The 13,834-nt window shown below is 39.1% G+C and overlaps 1 long non-coding RNA gene across 1 annotated transcript in view; it reads left to right on the top strand.

Moving 5' to 3' along the window:
* Nucleotides 1-10,587: 10,587 nt before the first annotated feature.
* The window catches only part of LOC110348998 (uncharacterized), a 79,704-nt gene continuing 76,457 nt past the window's right edge, over nucleotides 10,588-13,834 (top strand). The window contains exon 1 of the long non-coding RNA XR_002394656.2: nucleotides 10,588-10,781. This is a non-coding gene — a long non-coding RNA (uncharacterized LOC110348998). The remainder of the gene's footprint in view (nucleotides 10,782-13,834) is intronic.

Genomic DNA, 13,834 nt, shown 5'->3' with positions numbered 1-13,834 from the left:
TTCATTCTGCTGCACAGACTTTTGATGGAGTTTTTAATCTCTTGGAAATCTGTTTGTATCTGTTTTATGGATTCCATTTGTTTCCTGTGTTGGGATTCCATCATGTTCCTCAGATCCTCTATTTTTTTATCTGTGTCCTCTCTAGATTTATTAATCATGTCTTGCACCATGAGCACAATCTTTGCTGTTATCTGAGTAATTATTTCTGATTTCATTTTTCCCAGATCCTCTTTTATTGCCAGTTCAGGGAGTCCAGGTAGTTTAGCATCAGATTGTTCCATCTCATTTCCCTTTGGGGTTACTGTAGGTGATCTAGAAGTCTGTTTTGAGGCTTGTTTATGTGTCTTCTCATATCTATGGGGGCAGGAGGTGCTTCTGGCACCCACGTGGCTCACCTTCTGTGTCCCAGGAGCTTTTGGTTGGTGGCTGGGGAACTTCCAGGTGCTGGGACCAGCTCAGTTTCTCTGCCCTAGGAGCTTGGGATGGCGGCTGGGTTGCTTCCTTCCAGGTGCTTGGACTGGCTCAGCTTCTCTGCCCTAGGAGCTTGGGATGGTGGCTGGGTTGCTTCCTTCCAGGTGCTGTGACGGGCTCACTTTCTCTGCTTTAGGAGCTTGGGATGGCAGCTGGGGAGCTTCCTTCCAGGTGCTGGGACTGGCTCAGTTTCTCTGCCCTAGGAGTCTCCAGCACCATTTATTAAAGAGGCTATCTTTCCTCCAGTGAGGGTGTTTGGCTCCTTTATCAAAGATGAGATGGCTGAGTGTGTCTGGTGTTGTTTCTGCATCTTCTAATCTGTTCCACTGGTCCTCCAGTCTCTTTCTTTGCCAGTACCATGCTGTTTTTATCACAGCAGCTTTGTAGTATAATTTCAAGTTGGGGATTGTGATACCTCCTGCCATGTCTCTGTTACCTAGAATTACTTTTGCTATTCTGGGTCTTTTCTTGTTCCAAATGAACTTTTGGATTGTTTTCTCAAGGTCTGTGAAGTATGCTGCTGGAATTTCAATTGGGATTGCATTGAATCTACATAGCAGTTTTGGAAGTATGGCCATTTTCACTATATTGATCCTTCCTACACAGGAGCAGGGGTAGTCTTTCCATTCTCTGATATCTCAATCTCACTGTTCAGAGCGCTATAGTTTTCAGAAAAGAGGTCTTTGATTTCTTTTGTTATGTTGGTTTCTAGGTATTTCAGTTTTTTGGATGCTATTGTGAAAGGAGTTGTTTGCTTATTTCTCTCTCAGTGAGTCTGTTATCCATGTAGAGGAAAGCTATTGATTTTTTTGTGTTGACCTTGTATCCAGCTACTTTACTGAATTTGTTTATAAATTCTAGAAGACTTTTGGTGGAGTTCTTGGGGTCTTCTAAATAGAGTATCATGTAGTCTGCAAATAATGACAATTTGACTTCTTCATTTCCTCTCTTTATTCCTTTTATTTCTTTCTCTTGTCTAATTGTCATGGCTAATGTTTCCAAAACTATATTGAACAGGAGTGGTGATAGTGGACATCCTTGTCTTGTTCCTGATTTTAGTGTGAAGGATTTCAGTTTTTGACTATTTAGTGTGATATTGGATGTTGGTTTTTCATAGATAGCTTTACCAGGTTGAGGAAGAGGACATCTGTTCCAATTTTTGGTATAAGTTTTATCATGAATGCATACTGGATTTTGTCACATGCTTTTTCTGCATCTATTGAGATGATCATATGGTTTTTGTCCTTGGCTCTATTGATATAGTGTATTACATTGATTGATTTGTGTATGTTAAACATCCCTACATCCCTGAGTTGAACCCACTTGGTCAAGGTGTATGATCTTCTTGATGATCTTCTGCATTCTATTTGCCAGTATCTTAGTAAGGATTTTTGCATGTATGTTCATTAGTGAGATTGGCCTATAGTTCTCTTTTTCAGTTGGGTCTTTCTCTGCTTTGGGGATCAAGGTGATGCTTGCTTCCAGGAATGAATTTGGGAGTATTGCTTCCCTTTTAATTTCATTGAAGAGTTTCAACAATAGTGGCAGAAGTTCCTCTCTAAATGTCTTGTGGAATTCAGCAGTGAAGCCATCAGGACCTGGGCTTTTCTTAGTTGGTAAGTTTTTAATTACATTTTCAATTTCATTGATTGATGTTCAGTTATTTAGAATTTTTAGGTCTTCTTCATTCAGCTTTGGTAATTCATATGTATCTACGAATCTGTCCATTTCTTCTGTGTTTTCTATCTTATTGGCCTATAGGTTCTTGAAGTAAGTATTGATGATCCTCTGGATTTCTGCTGAGTCTGTTGTAATTTCATCCTTTTTATTCCTAATTGCATGGATTTGGGCCTTTTCTTTCCCTTTCCTCATAAGGTTGGCTAAGGGTTTGTCAATTTTGTTGATTCTTTCAAAGAAACAACTCTTGGCTTCATTGATTTTTTGTATCATTGTCTTAGTCTCTATTCCATTGATTTCTGCCCTGATCTTTATAATTTCCTCCCTTGTATGAGCTTTGGGACTGTCCTGCTCTTCTTTCTCTAGAAGCTTGAGGTTCAGCATCAGGTTGTTTAATTGGGCTCGCTCTGTTTTCCTAATATGAGTATTCACTGCTATGCATTTCCTTCGTAAGACTGCTTTCATTGTGTCCCATAGATTCCGTTATGTTGTTTTGTCATTGTCATTTAATTGTCTGATTTCTTCTTTAATTTCCTCTGTGACTCATTGGTTATTCAGAAGTGTGTTGTTCAATTTCCACGTGTGTATGAACTTTTTTGAGTTTCTTTTGCTATGGATCTCCAATTTCATTGCACTATGGTCTGATAATATACAGGGGATAACTTCAATTACTTTTCACTTACTTAAACATGTTGTATGAGTGAGTATGTGTTCTATTTTGGAGAATGACTCATGTGCAGCTGAAAAGAATGTGTATTCTGATTTTGTGGGGTGGAAAACTCTGTAAACATTGAGTTCATTTGTTCAAGAGTTTGACTGAGTTCTAGTATTTTGATGCTTATTTTTTGTCTAGTTGATCTATCTATTTGTGACAGTGGGGTATTGAGTTCCCCAACTACTATTTTATTAGTGCTTATTTGATTTTTCATGTCCACTAGTATTTGTTTTATGTAGTTGGGGACACTAGCATTTGGTGCAAATGTTTATGATTGTCATCTCTTTCTCTTGGATTGTTCCCTTTACAAGGATGTGGTATCCTTCTTTATGTCTTTCTTAATCAGTGTTGTTTTGAAATCCACTTGACCTGCAAAGTGGATAGCTACTCCTGTTTTTTTGGGGGGGCCGGTTTCCTGTGGCATGGAGTATTGTTTTCCATCCTTTAACTTTTAGTCTATGATTTTCTTTTTCCAATAAGTGTGTTTCTTGTACACAGCATATTGTTAGATCTTGCTTCTTGTCCTATTCTGCCAGTCTAATTCTTTTGATTGGTGAACTGAGACCATTAACAGTGATGGTTATAACTCATATGTATCAACTCGTTGTGACTTTTTCTTTTTGTTGAATTCTTCCCTTTCGTGTTTAATTTCTTGTCATGCATGATGGATTCATTGTGCTGAGCTTCCTGGGGTTCTGATCCTCATTGTGTTTTCCTAGGATATTGTCTAAAATTCTTTGGAGTGCCGGTTTGATATTCATGAAGTTCCTAAGGTTCTCTTTATCATGAAAGTGCCTTATTTCTCCATCAACTTTGAAAGATAGTTTTGCTGGGCACCTCAATCTGGATTGGAGGCTGTTTTTCTTTGGGGCTTGAAATGCATCACTCCAAGCTCTTCTTGCCTTGAGGGTTTGCATTGAGAAGTCTGCTGTGATTCTGACAGGCTTTCCTTTGTATGTGATTTGTTTCTTTTCTCTAATTGCTTGTAGAATTTTGTTCTTCTGTTGGGTTTCTGGAATCTTAACTGTTATATGCCTATGTTTAGGTTCTTTTTTTGATCACCACTAGTTGGAGACCTATATGCCTCACTTATCTGTATGTCAAATTCTTTTCCCCTTCTTGGAAAGTTTTCTGCCATCACTTCTGTGAACAGTTTTTTTTTATGTCATCTGCTCTTTCTCGTGTTTCTTCATTGACTTTGATCAATCTTATGTTATTCTTCTTTGCATCATCTAGCAGCTGCTGGATTGATTTCTCATGGTCCCTTACTATTTTAAAGAAATTTTTCCTTTCCTGGTCACTAGTTGCAATCTTATCTTCTATATCTGAAATTCTGTCCTCACATTGGCTCATTCTGCTGCATAGACTTTCAGTGGAGTTTTTAATCTCCTGGAAATCTTTTTGCATCTGTTTTATGGATTCTGTTTGTTTCCTATGTTGGGATTCCATCCCGGTCCTCAGGTCCTCTATTTTTTATCTGTTTCCTCTCTAGACTTATTAATCATGTCTTGCACTATGGGCACAATCTCTGCTGTTATATGAGAAATTATTTCTGACTATTTTTTCCAGATCCTCTTTTGTTGCCAGGTCAGGGAGTCCAGGTGGTTGAGTATCAGATTGTTCCATCTCGTTTTCCTTTGGGGTTGCTGTAGGTGTTCTGGAAGTCGGGTTTTGAGGCTTGTTTACATGCCTCCTCATTTCGATGGGGTGTGTGTGCTGCTGGTTCCCCTGCAGCTCACATCCTCTGCACTGGGAGTGGTGCTATGTGGCACAGAACAACATTGGACACTTCATAGCATGGTGCTCACTATTGTTCACTGATCACTCTTTTTTTTTTACCTTATTGCAGCATTTTTATTTCTTTTTTTAAATTTTTTAATTTATATATTAATTGGTACATTTTAGGTATACAATATGTTTACATTTATCATTGGGTGATTGTACCTGAACATGATGTATTTTAGTTCTTATTTTTTCCCCCACCACCCTTCCCTATTTACATAGACTTTGTTTCCATTTTTTTTTTTTTCTTTCTCACAATTTTTCCTTTCCCTTCTTCCCTTTCCACTTGCCCTCCTTCCACCCCTACCCCTTTGGACCTTTTGCTATTTCAAATTAACAGTTTTTCATTTTAATCATTTTCATCCTTATTTACAGTTTCAGTTTCTCACACTAGAGAAACTATTTGGTATTTACACATGTGTGTCCTATTGATTTCACTTAAGAGTATGGCCTCAATATGCATCCATTTAGCTATAAATGACTCTAGTTTCTCATTCTTTATGGTTGAGTAGTACTCCATTTTATAAAAAACCCACATCTTCTTTTTTCAATTTCCAGTTGATGGGCACTTGGGCTGTTTCCAAACCTTAGCTATTACAAACTATGCTGCTATAAACATAGGTGCACATATATTGCTGTGGTATGATTCTTTTAATTCTTTGGGTAAGATATCCAGCAGGGGAATATGGGTCAAATGGGACTTCTAGTCCTAGTTCTTTGAGGTATCTCCATACGGACTTCCACAGTGGTTGCACAAGTCTGCACTCCCACCAACAATGGAGAAGGGTTCCTTTCTCTCCACACCCCTGCCAGCATTTGTTATTGGTTGATTTCTTGATAGCAGCCATTCTTTCTGGGGTGAAGTGGAATCTCAGTGTTGTTTTCATCTGCATCTCTCGAATGACCAGTGATGTTGAACATTTTTCAGACATTTCTCAGACAAAGAAGTAAAAACAACAAATAAATATATGAAAAAATGTTCAAGATCACTCTTTTTTATGTGGATGTGCTCAAGACTTTATTTAGAGTTGCATTTCAAAAAATGCTATGATATCTTTGAGGGTGGAGGAATGTGAATTAAAAATTAAACAAAGTCTGACTGGGACCATTTGACTAAGACTATGTCAAAGTTCATTTGAAGCCACTCCTAAGTTTAACAGTTTTTCAGTGGCAAAGAATGTGATGTGTGAGTCACCATTTGTCAAGGTTAATCTTGATTGTCAACTTGATTGCCTTGAGAGATGCCCAGGAGCAATTCTGGATGTCTGGGTTGATCAAGTGGGGTGTGATCTGGTCTCTGGTCCCTTCTTCTCTTTTTCTTCCCTTGGTCTATGCTTTCTGGCCCCCATGAGGTGAGCATCTTTCCTCCACTATGCCCTTCTTCCATGTTGTTTCTGTCCCAGAGCTAGCCTACCTTAGACTGAAACCTCTAAAACCATGAGCCACAATAAATCTTTTCTCCTTTAAGCTGTATACCTCAGGTATTTTGTTCCAGCAACAAAAAGCTGACTAATGCACCAACCATCCTCTAGGCACTTGACGTTGTTAAGGAAGCATTCACTAGGGCCTGCCAGAATTAAAGGCAAACAAAAACTGGTCTTAGGCCATGATAGATTTCCATTATAATAAGAAGACAAAATTAGCAGATCTAAACACAAATATAGTATCAGTGCATATGATTCTCCTAAGCTCTAGAATTTGATTCCTGAATTGACAGATACAGATCCTGGAGCATAGGTAGTACTGTTGAGGAGTATTGTTTTAGAATCCATTGTGAGTGATTTCTCCCATTTTCTCTTCCCATTCAACCCTAGCTGACCCTAATGCCTTGCTGCTGCTATGGGCACCCTAGTATCAACTCACAGAAGGCTTGTCCATTTGCTTGGGTCCCAATTACTTCTAGTTCACCATCAAAGTTTATCAACCCTCCTCTCTTAGGACTGTGCTTTATTTTTATCTCGACTTGTGTTTAATACTATCTTGGTTGAACATTGTGTCAGCCTAGATCCACTGAGAGTGGGATTGGCTATTGTGAGTCCTGCAGTAGGCTCAGACTGGCTAGAGAGGATTCAGGAGTGCTCCGAGTTTTCTTTAGGGCTTCTGAGTCTCAGTCATTTCTACTGGTGTCATTTTTTTCCACCCTGTGTTACACAATGGACTTATAATAAATGTGTAGCACATAATAATTAGAATGAATTCTAATATATGCATGCTATATAATGTACTATATAATGTATGTTGTATTATGAAAGAATTCAACTATTTACAAATATGATGGGGTCACAATTATATCTGATCTAGAGTTCAGAATACGTTTGTCTGGAGAATAAATGGGCTATTGATTAGCTAAACCTTCCCTTCCTCTTCCCCTCCACTCATATCTGTTTCATGAATACTTTTACATGAATCTTATTTGTTTCTGGAAGTGAGACTGAAGAAGTTTAATGCATATGGATCCTGGAGAAATGAGAGAAATATGCATGATGAGAATTGCAACAATGTCTATATCTTCAACTTTTTAGTTTGAAAAATTTGAAATCCTTTAGAAGTCACAAGAACAGTACACCATATACCTTTCACCTGAATTCATGAATATTAACATTTTGTAATATTTGATTCTTCACTCTCTCCCTCCATATATACACAGATGTGTAAGTTTTGCTGAATTGCTTAAAAGTTAGTTGTATGGATCAATTTCTTTCATCTCCAAGTACTTCATCATTTAAATCCTAGAAAAAGGGACATTATCCCATATAACAATATAATTTTTATGCTAAAATTTTTATATTTATATAACAATATTACTTAATATGGAATTTATATTCAAATTTCCTCAATGTTTACATTTATATCTTATTAATGGACATTATTTTAAAATGCTAAGGTTGAATACAGGCTCATTCACTGCATTTAGTTGCTATGTCTTGTTAGTTTCCTTTGGTACAGAGACTATATCTCCAGATTTTATATGCTTTTCCAAGACATTAAATTTTCTGAAGGATCCAGGCTAGTACTGATCTTCAAGTTGGATTTTTCTGGTTGTTCTCTCATTTATATTTAGGTTTACCAATTTGAGTAAAGACTAGATTCTGAGCACTCTCCGGGTAGGGAGCAGAACATGAACAGGGAGCCCTTTCTGATCAGACATCTCAAGTTGGCTTTTGCACAGCAAGGATCAAGTGGGGTTGGTGTGTTCAGCCAGCTTTGAAGCTTTGTAGTTGGGAGGCAACAAGAATCACAGACTCAGAGCAACCCAGGGATCAGAGCCTGGAGTGGCTGTCAGGAACTACAAGAAGCATAGAAGGACAGGGTAGGCCTTACCACCAAGCAGCAGGACCCTTGAAGTGAATATATCTTTAAAATTTGTGAGACTCCTATGGGGGTTCCAGAAATACTTAGAAATAATTTAATTGGCTAGGAGTGTGTGTATGAGTGTGTGTGTGTGTGTGTGTGTGTGTGTGTGTTTGATGGTACGCCCCACAGTGAAGGCTCCTATATTGTTGATTCTTTTTCCCTGATTAAACCCTTGTGGGGTTAGAATTCTAATAGTTAGGTGAATGTTGGGGTTTATAATCTGGAAAGGCTTGGCTAAGCAGGTGGGAAGTAAATGAATAACAGAAAAAAAAATACTAACATTTTCATTTCCCTCACTGATGTAGAGGCCACTGGTGGGGGATTGGAAAGGGAGGTGGGGTTGGAAGTCTCTCAGACTGGGAGGGAGAAATTATGAAATATTTTATAGTCAAGGATCTTAAGTAAGCTTATTTTTAGCAGAACTTTTATCATTTGTGGTTTATGAAAAAACAGGAAAGACAAGCACTTTTCCTTCTACAGGGAAGATTTCCAGTTCCTGAAATTTTCACTGATCATTTTAGGAAGTGTTTGGGAGGCCAAGAGCCCACCCTCCTGTGTCCCTAAGTGAGATACCGGTCACCTTTGCCCCCATCTCTCCTGACTTTGCCCCTTGATGTTCTGAGCACCCACTGCTTCCTGAGGATGGAAAGATATGAAAGTAGAACTTGCTTGGGAACACAGAGGAGGCAATTTTTGCTGTTTTGTGGAACTGGCCTCCTTTTGGAGCACTAGGTGAGGCAGATGCAAGCTTGGTTTCTGGATTGCAAAGCCTTTTGATCTTTAAACAGCTCTTTGATCCTGACATGATGCAGGCCAGACAGAATGTAGCTCGTGGTTTGGATTAATCATTTGCTCATTCCCAAGACCGAATTCTACCCAGTGGGCATGAGAAGCATGAACAAAACGTTTCAAAGCACATTATTTTAATTATTTTTTTTTCAAATCTAGCAATGATGCATTCTACTTGTAAAGTATTTTACTATTTACAAAATTTTTTACAATTCATACTTGGCCTCCATACCCCAAATCCAGAACTTCCACCAGGGCTCTCAGCCTGAGATGTCTGTGAGGGGGACAGCCTCATTCATCTTTGCTCTGTAGCCTCCTAGGAGTTCTTCAGCCACCTGGTACAAGGATTTTTTGGAGGCTTGAGCAGCTGTGGACCTAGAGAGAGGAAGGCACCTCTGAGACTTCCCTGTTTTATGAAAACAAATTATTTTCATGTGGTGTGGGAGAAAGTTGCTTTCTTCTGTCATGAAGCCCTTCGGAGGAACAAATATGACCCAGTGGGTTTATTTTTTGATCAATAGGAAGGATAGCCACATTAAGAGGAGCTTCTGCACAGCCCTGGAGTTTGAGATGCTGGATTTCAAAGGTCAGTGGGCTACAGACCCTACCTGCAGGGGTGTGTGTGTGTCTATGTGGGCAGCTATTAGGTAGCAGCACTCTAGATGATCCTCCCTAAAAGACAGCACATTTTAATTTGTCGCTCACACAAAAGACTTCAGGATGAAATGACAGCCTCTGGCTACAATTTCAGCTAACTTTGGACTTCCTTTATAACTTATAAGAGAGACAGCTTCTACCTTAGCATTTATGAAATCCCTAGAAGGTGAGCTGGTGAGGAAAGAGCTCCCAGCAGCTTCTTTTATCCTTGCTTCCTGGTTCTATCAGTAAATAGCCACAGAGGTTTCGGTTTGGGGCTGTCCTTGTCAGACTCTCTCACACTGAGGGGACTTGGTTAATAACTGCCCCCTGGGATTTCTTGGGGTCTGTATTGGACATTAACATGGAGCCAATCTTTTGTTTCATCCTTTGCACTGCACTATGGTCGTGAACTGCAACAGTGGAACCCGAAGAACCAACCAATTCAGTAAAACATGAAATAAAGTACACCCATGTTCATAGCAGTTTTATTCAAAAAAGCCAGAAAGATGAAAGCAACCCAAATATTCATCAACATACGAATGAATAAACAAAATGTGACATCGACATACAATGAAATATTATGGAATATTATTTAGCCTTCAAAAGAAGGCAATTCTGACACCTATTATGATATGAATGAACTGTGAGGACATTATGTTAAGTGAAATAAACCGGTCACAAAAGTAAAATTACTGTATGAGTTCACTTATGTAGGGTACTTGGAATAACAAACTTGTATACACAGACAGAAGGGGTAGATTCCAAAGGCTGGTGGGTGGGGAGGATAGTGTTTAATGGGTATAGAGTTCAGGTTTTACAAGATGAAAATGTTCTGGAGGCTAATTGCACAACAATGTGAACATATTTAACAATACTGAACTGTATACTCAAAAATGATTAAGTTGGCCAATGTTAGGTTATGCATACTTTACCACAATTAAAACTGAAAACAAACCACCACCACCAACAACAAAAAGCCTGTTGTAAAACAATTCATTGATTAACAGAGCTTTATTAACTGGTATCTTAGCCTTCCTGGGGACACAGTCATGTGTGGCCAACCACAGCAGGGTCAGGGGAGGTGACTTCAAGCTAGACAGAGCACCTGCCCTGGGGAGGGTTTGCTGAGGAGGCAGTTGGGTTATTTTCTGACCTTTGCCTTCCTGGGAATTTTTCCCTCCCTCTTCAACTTGTGGAGGAAAACTCATTGTGAAAGGATCTATCTCCATATTGTAAATACTAATACAGTCCAGAAGCTACTGCCTCAAGGTTTCTGGAGACTAGGAGTAGGTTTTTCTCTCCTTGGTCACAGAAATTTATTCGAGTTCATGGACAGATGGAGAATATTGCCAAGGTGGGTGGCTGATCTAACAGATATTTCTCAAGCTGAGATTCAGAGGATCTTTATGCAAACTGTATATCTTATAGTATCCTAAACCTTATAATGTAAATATAACAAAATTATAAATTTAATAGCAACAACATGATCAATTTATTACTAGTATACTGGTATAATTTCAGCACATTTTTTACCATATTAACTCTAGTGAAGGGCAAATAACATCCTGAAGCTTAGCATAAATGGAGAAATAGCACCAAATTAAACCGAGAAAAAAGGGAGATTTGAATCATTCCACCACACAGGGTAGTAGTCTGGGCAAACCACACTCAAAAATGCCAGTGTGGTAACACTGCCAGCATAGTATGTGTGTTGCAATCCACTTCAACAAAATAATATCAGTGAAGATATGTATTTCACACGGTCAATATGAATTTTATTGACTTTTGAAGTTTTGTTTCCATTTAATTGGTGAGTTTCTGTTGATTTTCAAGTTGCATCAGAGGAGTAAGTGTGAAGACTTTATATCTATGTTTGTGTCAGTATGTTTTAAGTAATGATATAAAAAAAAGGTAATTTGTGAACACCAAAGGTCCAAGATGTCTTCTCTTTAGAAGATACTACCATTCCCTGGGTAAGAAGCCCTAATAGCTACAGGAGGAGGTCAATAGGCACTCTCTCTCTCTCTCTCTCTCTCTCTCTCTCACTGTCTATCATCTATCTAGTATCTATAATCTAGCTGTCCATCATCTATGATCAGATCTTCAAGGAGATCTCTAATTGGGACTATATGAGACCAATAAAATTTCTTATGAGAATAACTGAAGACACATTCAGGAATTCTACCCATTATCTTCAGCATTAATTCATAGAAATCTATCAATATAAGAACATCTTCCTGCCTGGTTTGATAAAGAATCTGGCACACCAACTTCTAAGCCCTTCTCTCAGGCTGGGCTGAGACATACACCTTTCTTTTCCCTTCTGGTCACTTCCAGTGTTGGCCATTTCTTTTGTCCAGGATGCTTGCTTGATGTACAAGAATTCCTGGACTTCACATAAATAAATGCTCAGATTTCACTTTAAGTGGAACTCTTGTTAAGCAGTTTCTTTGAATTTGGCAATCCTAGAATACATTCTGCACACTGTTGCTTTCTGATTTTCCTTATGTCCTAAGACTTTCTCTGCATAGTTGTTGAGTTTCTCAACTCTCCTCTCTTTGCCTGCCACATTGTGCTCACTGTTACACTGGGGATCCCACCTGAGCATAGTAGGGACATTTGGAGCTTTCTGGGCAAGAAGGCACTTCCTGAGCAGGAGGCCTGTTGAAATTGGATTTCCACTTGAGGTAGAAACTTGGGCACCCAGATACTTTCTTTGTGAAACCACTGATGGTTCCACTGGAACTGAGATGTAGGAGCTATTTCTGATTAGCTTTCCATGACCATGGTCATGAAAGCATGGTGTCTCCTTGCTCTTCATTTGGCTAATATTTATTAGATACCATTTATACGACAGCTACTGCTCCAGGTTTTGTCAGTCTAAGAAGAACAAAATATAGCATTTGAAGAAATCTATGTAAATAGAGAAGGGTGGAGGGGGTGAAGGACACACAGGTAATGGGGAAAAAAAATAAGAACCAAGATACATCATGTATAGGTACAAGCACCCAATGATAAATGTAAACATATTGTGTACCTAAAATGTACCAATAAAAGAATTTTAAAAATCAAATCACATCAAATTAAAATATAGCATTTGTTCTTCACAAGCTTGAGGAACTTGTCTGGGGAAGGCATGTACATCTAAATATGGCCAGATCATTGCAATAAATGCTCTATTGCACCATACAAACATCATACTCGACTGTAAAGCCCTCTTCAGGTGAGAAGGAGGAATTCCCTTCCTCTCTTTCTCATCCTCTCTTTCTCTCTCATCCCTTTCTCCAGCATCCCTTTCTCCCTCATCCCTTCCTTCCCTCCTTCCTTCCTCTTTCTTTCTCTCCCACTGTCCCTCCTCCTTTCCTCCCTCCCTCCCTTCCTCCCTGCTTCCATCTCTCCCTCCCTCCCTTCTTTTTTTCTCTAGCTTTACAATTAACATACCATACAATTTATCCACTAAAGTGTACAATTCAATGGTTTTTAGCATATTCCCAGAGTTGTACAACCATCATCAAATTAATTTGAAGCTACTTTCACCACCACATAAAGAAACCCTATACCCTTGAGGGCTCATCCCTCAACTCAAGCCCATATTCTCCTGATCTGAAAGATCCACTAATTTACTTTCTGTCTCTATGGATGTACCTATAGGAAAAAATCTCACAGAGGTGGAACCACACTTCTGGATTCTGATCAGGCATCTACAGAGCTGGAAGTATTTGTTTTACGATTAAGCAAAAAGCTGAATGGAATAAAAAAATCAACAAGTCTTTTTAGATACATCAGAGAAGTGGAATCACAGGGCAAACTACTGTCCTTAATTGGAGAGAAAGACAGGCTGATACTCAAAGTCACAATTAGTAAATTGTGACTCTAGTAAGAGTACAGAAACTCATGAGAAGAAGCCTCCATGGGAAACTGCCGAGGTAGGAAAACCTAACCAATGAATTACTGGTGGTTCAGTGTGGATAATTTTGAGAGAGGAAAAACTCCAGAAAGACCCTATCATAAGGCAGTAGTTTTTGTGAGTTTTAACTCCAAAGGTTCAACCAGTAAACCCCGAAGGAAAATCTCCTCTGCTTTCAGCATGAGGAGGACAGGAAACTATTTTGAAGCAGCAGAGCATTCTGTTCTTTTTAACTGGGAGAAATTGCCCTGAGGAGAAATTGCTTTACTGAAGCCTCAGTTATTGCCATATCACAAGAGCCTAACTGAACTGGAGGCAGGAAATACTTAGCTCCAGCTGTCCCACATATCCTGTACCATCTCAGTCTCTGTGAGGTGAGGATCGTATGTGGCCACTCCCAGTGCAGAGGCACAGGCTCACTGCAACACCTTACCACAGGACCAGAGGACACAACCCACCTCAACACCACATCACTCCAGGCCTATGTACAACACTTCCTT

Source organism: Heterocephalus glaber, unplaced genomic scaffold (assembly GCF_053883595.1).
Source record: "Heterocephalus glaber isolate CG9 unplaced genomic scaffold, H.glaber_assembly_v1.0 deba00001666, whole genome shotgun sequence".
Taxonomy (NCBI): domain Eukaryota; kingdom Metazoa; phylum Chordata; class Mammalia; order Rodentia; family Bathyergidae; genus Heterocephalus; species Heterocephalus glaber.
This window is presented reverse-complemented; position numbering and strand designations above follow the sequence as displayed.